General features: G+C 42.2%; 1 long non-coding RNA gene across 1 annotated transcript in view; it reads right to left on the reverse strand.

Moving 5' to 3' along the window:
• Positions 1 to 8,228, reverse strand: part of LOC145721430 (uncharacterized) — an 11,216-nt gene extending 2,988 nt beyond the window's left edge. Inside the window, exons 1-2 of the long non-coding RNA XR_014145105.1 lie at positions 8,158 to 8,228; positions 7,954 to 8,045 (exon numbers count right to left, since the gene is read on the reverse strand). This is a non-coding gene — a long non-coding RNA (uncharacterized LOC145721430). The remainder of the gene's footprint in view (positions 1 to 7,953; positions 8,046 to 8,157) is intronic.
• Positions 8,229 to 9,248: the final 1,020 nt, after the last annotated feature.

Genomic DNA, 9,248 nt, shown 5'->3' on the forward strand with positions numbered 1-9,248 from the left:
TTTTTTTTTTTTTAAGATTTTGTTTATTTATTTGAGAGAGAGAGAGAGAGAGAACGCAGGGGGAGGGGTAAAGGGAGAAGGAAAGAGAGTCCTAAGCAGACTCCACGCTGAGTGCGGCCCCATGACCCTGAGACCATGACCTGAGCCAAAACCAAGAGTCAGACACCCAGGTGCCCCTATGCTGATACTTTCTTATATAGTGTTTGAGGATGTTACTTTGTTCCCATCTTGTGGTGGACTAAAAATGGCCACAGACTCTTTGCTGCTCCTCCCACCAAGAAATGGAGTCTTTTTCTCCATCCCTTGAATCTAGGCTGCTTTTTGATTTGCTTTGGCCAATAGAACATGGCAGAGGTAAAGTTGTATGACATCTAAGCCAGGCTCAAGAGACTTAGCAGCTCCCACTTGGGTCCTCTTGGGATTCTGCCCTGAGGCCATCATGCTGAGAGGAAGTCCAGGACAGGAGAGCTGGGGGCAAGACAGGCCCAGGTATCTGACACTCCAGCCATCTCCGCCGAGGCCCCAGCCACCCTGTGCCCTCCAGCCAGAATGCAGTGGCATGAGTGGGGCCAGGAAAGACCAATATAAGAACTGCCCTTGCAACCCACAGAATGATAAGAAATAATAAACTATGTAGCTACTAAGTTTTGAGTGGTTTATTGTATGGTCAATAACTGATACACTGATCATAGAAGTCACGTTATTGAGTGCTTTTGCTCTATACTTACTGGGAAGTTTTCTTCCCTTGCAATAGTAAAATATTTATTTAGTGACCTTTGCTCGAGGTGTCCCCAGCTTAGGACCACCAGCCACGGGGGGAGAGAGTCCAGAGGTCTTGTTAGGCCACCAGCTACACCACTGCTCAGAATGCATGTCCAGCATGGGAATGAGCTCCCCAAGCTAGGAAACTAAACCCCTATTCTAAGGGACAATTGTCACAGGAAAACAGGATGTCTGACACTGACATCAAAGAATAGCATCTTCTTCAGTGACTAATATCTCACTGCCTGACTTTGGGAGGAATGTAGCAAGCCAAAGGGAAACACAATGGCAGATGGAAGAGGCCAAGTGGTGGGCTTTCTGGGGAGTTAAGAGAGGAACAAAATAACTTCCGTTTCCAAGAAGTTGTTTTGTTTTGTTTTTTAAATATCTTTTTTGGGTCTTTGGATTCCCAGACAGCGAGACATTAACAGAGGTATGGAAATCAGCTCACTTCGACAAACAATTTTGAGCCCCTATCAAGTGTCAAACCGTGTGCCTGGGGATGAAGCAATAAACACCACAAGCCCTCAAGGGGGTCAGTTCTGAGTTGTGCAGATCCAGAAGCCTTGGCTGCAAGTGGCAATGAATGTAAATATTTCAAGATATTTGCAGCAGCCGTGATATGACCTGACAAAGCTGTGGTTTCTATCAGACACTGCTAATTCTACTACAGTTTGTTGCCTACATTTATAGTTGAAGATACTGCTGATTTTCAGGTAGTAATCAGAAGATTTTTTTTTTCCCCTGTTCAAGTCCCCAGGCCCTGGATTGAGACCCCTCCCCCGCCCATGGCTTTAGGAACCAGACCAGCAGGTGCTCACTGCTCTCTCTCAGAGCCGCCTGCATCCGCTTCCCCTCAAGGAGCCCACACCGATCTCTGGGCTCACAGGCCCCTCGCTGTCCCCTAAGTTCTGCTCCTGTGTCATTAGGGTTTGCAGTGGCCTTGGCTTGCCATGGTATCTTTTTTTTTGAGGTCTGAAAAAACATTTTATTTGAAATAATTTCAAACTTACATTAAAGTTGCAAGAATGGTGTGGGGAACTCAGATTACTTTATTCACATTCACCAACTTTTAACAGTTTGTGTATTTGTTTTTCTCATTCTACCTATATATGTATATATTATAGGCATATATGTATGCATATGTACATATATATGCACATAATATTTTTCTAAACAATTTGAGAGGAGGTTGCATACATCATGTTCCTTTACTCCTAAATACTTTACTGTGTATTTCCTAAATATGGATATGCTCTTCTATTTCCACATTACGGTGATCAAACTGAAGAAAATTTTTTAAAGATTTATTTATTTATCTGAGACAGGGCGTGAGCTCGAGCATGGGAGGGAGGGGCAGGAGGAGAGGGAGAGCAGACTCTGCACTCACTGCACTCAGCTCGGGCTCTGGGCTCGATCTCAAGACCCCGGGATCATGACCTGAGCCGAAACCAAGAGTTGAATACTTAAACGAATGCACCACGCAGGTGCCCCTAAATTGAAGAAATTTAATGTTGACATATTACTTTTATCTAATCCATAACACACATTCCAATTTCTGCAATTGACTCAGTAATGTTCTTCTTAGCAATTTTTTTCCCTATGCAGGATCGATCCGGGAATCAGTATTACACTTGGTTGTCATGCTTTTTGGTTACCTTGATTCTGGAACAGTCCCTCAGTCTGTCTTTGTCTTTCTAGTCGTTAATACTTTTGAAGAATACAGACCAGATATTTTATAGAATGTCCTTCACTTTGGGTTTCTACAATATTTCCTCGTGACTAGATTTAGGTGGTGTGTATTTGGCTAAAATAATACATAAGTTGGCTATGCTTGTTAGGGAAATCATATCTGAAAGTTTGTGAAATTCATCTGACCCTTATTGGTGATGTGAATCATGATCACTTACTTAATGTGTTGTCCGGTTTTTCCAGTGTGTTTGACTATTTTTTCTCTTGTAATTAACAACGAAGATGTAGGTAGAAATTTTGAGACTATGTAAATATTCTGTCATTCATCAAACCCATCCCCACTTGAATTTACATGCATTGATGAATCTTGCCTGAATTGATTCTTACTATTATGGTTGCAAGACAGTTACTTTTAAAACTTCGTTCCTTCCATATTTATTAGTCAGTATTTTTTTTAACTTTTTATTTTAATTCCAGTTAGTTAACATACAGTGTTATATTAGTTTCAGGTGTACAAAACAGTGATTCAACACTTCCATACATCACCTGGTGCTCATCACAAGTGCACTCCTTCATCCCCATCACCCATTTCACCCATTCCCCCCACCCCCACCTCCCCTCTGGTGACCAGCAGTTTGTTCTCTGTAGTTCAGAGTCTCCATGGGACACCTGGGGGGCTCAGTGGGTTGAGCGTCTGACTTTTGGTTTCGGATCAGGTCTTGGATTCAGATCAGATCATGATCTCATGATCTCAGGATCGTGGGATAGAGCCCTGGGTCGGGCCCTGTGCTGAGACTGGAGCCTGCTTAATATCCTCTCTCTCCCTCTCCCTCTGTACCCCACCCCCCACCTTCACACGCGCTCTCTCTTTTAAAAAAAGTCTCCATATTTATTAGTCAGTATTTATTTATCTGCTTATCTGTTTTTTGTAATCACTATGGACTCATGGATTTTTATTTTATTCAATGGACTATAATATACAACTCTCCTTGAGTACTCTGATGTTTAAAATTTTGATGTCCCAGATTTTGCCAGTGGAAGCTCCATAAAGCTGATTCCTGTGTCTTTTTCACATCACTTCCATAATATTTTATTTTTATTATTATTATTTTTAAAGATTTTATTTATTTGACAGAGAGAGAGACAGCGAGAGAGGGAACACAAGCAGGGGGAGTGGGAGAGGGAGAAGCAGGCTTCCCGCTGAGCAGAGAGCCCAAAGTGGGGCTCGATCCCAGGACTCTGGGATCATGACCTGAGCCGAAGGCAAACGCTTAACGACTGAGCCACCCAGGTGCCCCACCCCCCCAAAATATGTTGTTAAGCTTTTGAATTTTTGCTAATGTGATGGATGAGGAGTGGTATCTCAGTGTATTTTCAATTTACATTTCTATTATAATGAGCAAAGTTGAACTTCTTTTCATGTAAAATGGTGTGGTGCACACTCTTGCCTCCATCCTATAAAACCTTTCATTTGTAGGACCCTCTTGCCTGACCAAGCCTTAGGCTCTTATTTCAAGTCCCTGAGAGAGAATCTGATTGGCTCACCCCATCTGTGAATTGGTTGCCACCCAGGCGCCCCCACTTCCATAATATTTTAAAAGCAGTTCCTTACTCTCTGGTACAGCCAGGTATTCCAGGCTCATCTTGTACTTTTCCTGCTCTCACTCTGGACTTAGCAATTTCTCTAAGAAGCTCTGATTCACCAAAGAAGATATGCTATTGAGCAAGAAGCACATAAAAAGATGTTCAACAACATTAATCATCAGGAAATTCATATTAAAACCGCAATGAGAAACCACCACACACTCACTAGAATGGCTAAATATAAAAGAATGCCAATAAAAAGCATTCACAAAGGGCGCCTGGGTGGCTCAGTTGGTTGAGCGACTGCCTTCGGCTCAGGTCATGATCCTGGAGTCCCAGGATCGAGTCGCGCATAGGGCTCCCTGCTCGGCAGGGAGTCTGCTTCTCCCTCTGACCCTCCTCCCTCTCGTGCTCTCTGTCTCTCAAATAAATAAATAAAAAATCTTAAAAAAAAAAAAAAGCATTCACAAAGATCTGGATGACTAAAACACCCATTCATTGCTGCTGGACCCACTTTGGGGAAAAAAATTGACAATTTTCAAATAAAGCTACACTTATAAAGTTTTATATTTAACATGTGACCTAGAAATTTTATTTCCTCGTATTAACCTAAGAGGAATGAAAAGGTACGTCCACATAAAGACTTGACATGAATGCTCATTGCCACTTTATACATAATAATAAAAAATTAGAAACAATGCAAATGTCCATTAAGAGGCGACTGGATCAATAAATTGTGGTGTATCCATACAGTGGACTACTATTCTGCAATAAATAGAAATAAACTACCGATACACGCAACACAGATTAATCTCAAAAACATTATGCTGAGCCAAAGAAGATACATAGGCTATACTGTATGATTTCATTTGTATGAAACTCTAAAGAAGATAAATCTGAATGATGGAAATAAAAAGCAGGTAAGCGGTTGCTTGAAGCTGGTGGTGGATTGTGGGGCTTAACTGGGAATGAGAATCATAAGGAAATGGGGAGAATGGAAAAGTCCTATATTTTGATTTGGGGGGTGGGGTGGTTACAAGGGTGCATGCGTTTATCAAAACTAATCAAACTGTATGCTTAAAATGGATTCATTTATTGGATAGCATTGCATTTTATTGTATATAAATTGTATTTTATTGTATATAAGTTGCATTTCAGTAAGGTTGGTGAAAAAGCTATATAAAAAGGTATATTCAGAGAAGTGCCACTTCTTTCCCTAACCTTTTCACTTAGTGTTGGGCTGGAGTCAACTTGTTCTTGCTTGTAAGAGGTGATTCTGTGAATTTCTGTAGGAAGTTTGATATTGACCACATGGGAGGATTTACACCAAGGAAACTGGCTTGCTTGCTTGCTTGCTTGCTTGCTTATTTGTTTGCTTGTTTATTTGCAGAGAACTGGTTTACCAGCTCACCACTGCCTCTATCTTACCTATTCTCCAACCCTCACAGATAACTCTTTTCACCGGTTTCTCATTTACTCTGCCTATGTCTTTTTGGTTTTGTTTTATAAAAAGATTTTATTTATTTATTTGAGAGAGAAAGAGAGTATGAGCTGGGAGTGGGGTGGGGATGGGCAGAGGGACAAGTAGGCTCCCCGCTGAGTGAGGAGCTCTATGCAGGACTCAATGCCAGGACCCCGAGATCATGACCTGAGCCAAAGTCAGATGCTTAATTGACTGAGCCACCCAGGGGCCCCTGCCTGTGTCTTTTTATAAGCATCAGCAGATACATGTTTGTTTTCTTATTTCCTCTTCTTTCTTACATAAAATGTAGCATACTGTATATGCTTTTTTGCACTTTGCTTTTTTTCACTTAACAGTATGTCCAGGAAATCACTCCAATTCAGTTCATAGAGATTGTTTTCATTCTCTTTCAGCTGCATAGAACTTCACTGTGTGACTGTACTGTAGTTTATCCAGCCAATCCCCTACTTTGGGGCATGTAAGTTGTTTCCAGTATTTTGCAGTTACATGTAATGCTATAATAAATAACCCATGCCTGAATAGTTTTGTGTTGTTGGAGGTACCTTTGTTTTTTTTCCCTGGAGAGAGTGAGAGTGAGAGAGTGGGGGTGGGGGGGTAGCGGAGGGGCAGAGAGAATTTTAAGCAGGCTCCACTCCCAGCATGGAGCCTGATGCAGGGATTGATCTCACACTCCCAAGATCACAACCTGAGCAGTGATCAAGAGTTGGACGCCCAACCGACTGAGCCACCCAGGTGCCCCAGAGGTGTCTTTTGATTTAAATCTCTAGAATTGGGATTGCTGGGTCAAAAGCTATATGTTAAATATTGCCAACCTCCTCTCCATAGCGTTGTACTTTGCATTTTTACTAGCGATGTATGAGAGTGCCTGTATCCCCACCACCTTGTCAACCATGTATGTTGTTAAGCTTTTATTTATTTATTTGAGAGAGAGAATGCATGAGCAGGGAGAGCAGCAGAGGGAGAGGGAAAAGCAGACTCTCCACTGAGCAGGTAGCCTGATGTGGGACTTGATCCCAGGACCCTGGGATCATGACCTGAGCCGAAGACAGATGCTTAAATGACTGAGCCATCCAGGTGCACCACCCCCAAAAAATATGTTGTTAAGCTTTTGAATTTTTGCTAATGTGATGGATGAGGAGTGGTATCTCAGTGTATTTTCAATTTACATTTCTATTATAATGAGCAAAGTTGAACTTCTTTTCATGTAAAATGGTGTGGTGCACACTCTTGCCTCCATCCTATAAAACCTTTCATTTGTAGGACCCTCTTGCCTGACCAAGCCTTAGGTTCTTATTTCAAGTCCCTGAGAGAATCTGATTGGCCCACCCCATCTGTGAATTGGTTGCTACCCTAAGTGTATCCAGTTCTCACCAGCTATCTCTTCCTATCCTTTGACAAGGGCTTGATGGTTGAGAGAATTCTCAGAAGGGAGTGTGGATTGAGCAGTCACTATAAGCATGCAAGACGTTGAGTGACTATCAGTCCTGAAAATGTGTTGGAGCCCAGATGGCCCTTTTTGATAAGGCTGGTACTGTCTGACAATTCTTTCATTCAACTGATATTTTTTTAATACTACTAGTGTAAAGTACTGATCCAGGCACTATGGAGAAGGCAATTTTTTTGTTTTAAAAATATTATCAGGGCGCCTGGGTGGCTCAGTTGGTTAAGCGTCTGCCTTCGGCTCAGGTCATGATCCCAGGGTCCTGGGATCGAGCCCCGCGTCGGGCTCCCTGCTCCGCGGGAAGCCTGCTTCTCCCTCTCCCACTCCCCCTGCTTGTGTTCCCTCTCTTGCTGTCTCTCTCTCTGTCAAATAAATAAATAAAATCTTAAAAAAATATATTATGGAACATTGCAAACATATACAAAAGTTGAGAAAATAAAAAAAAAGTAGAGAAGATATATAATGAAACTCCATGGACCTATCGCCCAACTACAACTATCAACTCATTTCCAGTTTTGTTTTCATTCATACACCACATGCTCCCCTCCTGATGGCTTTATATCTTTTCCTTTGTTAATATTTCAGCACAAATTTCCAAAAGATAAGGACTCCTCACTATAGAAAGATAATGACATTACCCTTATCACACCTTAAAAATGAACAATAATGGCTTAATAGCAAATATTCACTCAGTTCAGGCTTGCATGTCTGTTTGTTTTTACAGTTTGTTCAAATCAAGACCCAAATAATGTCCATATATTGTAATTGATTGATAGGTCTCTCAAGGTTCTTTTAATCCAAAGCTTCTCCCCTTTGTCTCCTCACCCCTCCACTCTTCTCTCTTTCCCTTTCAACTTATATGTTGAAGAAGCCAGGTCATTCATCCTGTAGAGTTTCCCACTTTCAAGATTTTACTGATTGCATGCCTGTGGTGTTATTTGAAATATACCCCCATCACTTATATTTCTTTTAAAATTCAGATTTTACTTACTTATTTTTGCAGGACTCTTTCAGACAGACATGCAACGTTTGGTTGTCTCTCCTTTTGGGGTGTCAGCAGTCACATTCAACCCATTGTTAGTTCTTTGGGGAATGCAGGATGGTGATATTTTAATATTACCATTCCTTCTTTATTAGCTGGAATATTTCTATGAAGAGAGACTTCCTATCTGCTATTTTGGTTATCTGTACTTACAGTTTCTGTAGGAAAGGCAGGATAAATGCTTAACGAGTTTTCAACCCAGGAATTGGTTCCTAGTATGAAAAATGCAAACTGAATCTGACATGCATCCTGCCCTAATGGAACTTCCCTTCCAGTAGGGGGATAAGACATGTGGACAGAGTGATAAGCGAAGCCAAGAGATGCAAAGGGCCCAGAGGGCCATGCTCCCTAAGAGGCCGAGCAGGCTGGGCTTCAGTCCTTCTGGCTGCAGGGCATCAGGGGAAACTTGTAAAAGTGGTAGAATTTCAGCTGAGCCTCGAAAGATGGGAGGATGCAGGAAGCACCAGTTGCTCCCCAACGTCTGTTCTTGCCTTCTTCTTTGCCAGGGCTCATGGTCTTCCAGACATAAGATAACTTCTTACTCTCCCTTGCAGTTTCATGTGGTCATATGACAAGGCTCTGGTCTATGGACTATTATGAGAAGTAGTGATCTGAGCAATTCCCAGGCTTGCCCTTAAAGAGAGGGGGCAGACCTTTCCTGTCCCCTTCCTCCATCCTGCTGCTCACAAAGTAGATGATGTGGTGCACCATCTTGGAACGTGAGGTCCAGGAGGCACCATACAGTTGGCCAAGCCACCAGATAGAAGGAACGGGGCTGGATCCTGGATGTCCTCATAAGAGCCACTATTCCAGCCCCAGACTGCAATCCAACTGTGACAAGAACAAGGAATAACCCTCTGATGGAGCAGCCGTGGAGATGGAAGGGCCAACCAGGGTCTCCCTGGGAACATCTAATGTCTGCTGGTGCTGGGAAATAGTGGGGAGGGGAATCCAATTCAAAGAATGTTAAGGACTGGAAAAATGGTCAGACCAGGGAAATGTTTCAGTAGTTTACACATGGAGGAAGAAGAGGAGAGAGCAACCAAAATAATCCCCCAAAGTCTGTGAAAAGTAGGGTTAGCTGGTATTTTTGAAAAGCATCAACTCTCCCTGTCTTTCCCTGCAGTTTACTCAATGTGAGAATCAAGCGAAATGTGTTTGTTGCATTAATGATCAGAAGGCCTTTAAAAAGTGAAGCGTTTTCTCTACTATTTTCTGCATAGTTTCCTAAATTACCTTGTAGA

This window comes from Leptonychotes weddellii, chromosome 5 (genome assembly GCF_054177405.1).
Source record: "Leptonychotes weddellii isolate Sample4059 chromosome 5, ASM5417740v2, whole genome shotgun sequence".
NCBI classification, from domain to species: Eukaryota; Metazoa; Chordata; class Mammalia; order Carnivora; family Phocidae; genus Leptonychotes; species Leptonychotes weddellii.